The sequence below is a fragment of the Galeopterus variegatus genome, unplaced genomic scaffold, assembly GCF_000696425.1.
Source record: "Galeopterus variegatus unplaced genomic scaffold, G_variegatus-3.0.2 Scaffold3885, whole genome shotgun sequence".
Taxonomy (NCBI): domain Eukaryota; kingdom Metazoa; phylum Chordata; class Mammalia; order Dermoptera; family Cynocephalidae; genus Galeopterus; species Galeopterus variegatus.
This window is the reverse complement of record NW_007729996.1, coordinates 18039-18962: the sequence shown is the minus strand read 5'-3', so window position 1 is coordinate 18962 and position 924 is coordinate 18039.

The following is a 924-nucleotide window of genomic DNA, read 5'->3' as shown; positions in this document are numbered from 1 at the left end:
TTTCTTGTCATTTTGTTAACTTTGGCTTTATTTCTTTTAAGGCTACGTTATTAGGTGCATCCAAGTTTAGAATTGTTTTATTATGCTGCTTATTTCTTTTTCATTTGTGGTGACATACTTTATTTCTCAGTGCTTTTTGATCAAAATCTATTTTACCTGGTGATTAATGTAGCTAAACTTAAGACTTCTTTGGGTTATTTTCCTAGTATATATTTTTTTCCCACCCTTTGACTTTCACACTTTCTGAATCTTTATTCATTAGATATGGGTCTCATGTAAATAGCACACATCATTTTTCATTTTGACTCTCCTGGTGATAAAGACAATTTTTGTTAGTTCCTATTCTTTCCACAGCAAAATTTATTAACAAATATATTTCCCAACAATCTCCCCCATCCTAAACTAACACTAAACTTTTAGAATTTATTGACTAATATATTCCATGAAGGGAGTCCTGACATTAAACAATTACTTGTAGTGGATTGAGTGTCTCTCTCACCAAACTCATTGAAGCTTGAATTGTGTCCCCCATGCTTTATGTATTAAACACTTGGGCCCCACTGGACTGTTAAGAGGGTGGGTCCTTGAATAGGCGATTAGACTGTTAGGACCATGTTGTAGTGAAGGCATTAAAAATGGTGGTCAGCGGTATGGTTCACAGGGCTTTAAAAGAAGAGAACACGAGACGTTAGTCTCTCTCTGCTCTGCCATTTTATGCCATGTGACACCCCTGGGTCACTGCTGCTCGCACCAAAGCCTTCACCAGTTGTGTTCCCTGGACTTTGGACTTCCCAGCCTCTGAAACTATAAGAAATAAATTTCGTTTTCTTTATAAATTACCCAGATCCATGTATTTTGTTATAAGCAACAGAAATAGACTAATATACCCAGTGCTGGCCCATTTCATCTTCAAGGCCACCCTTT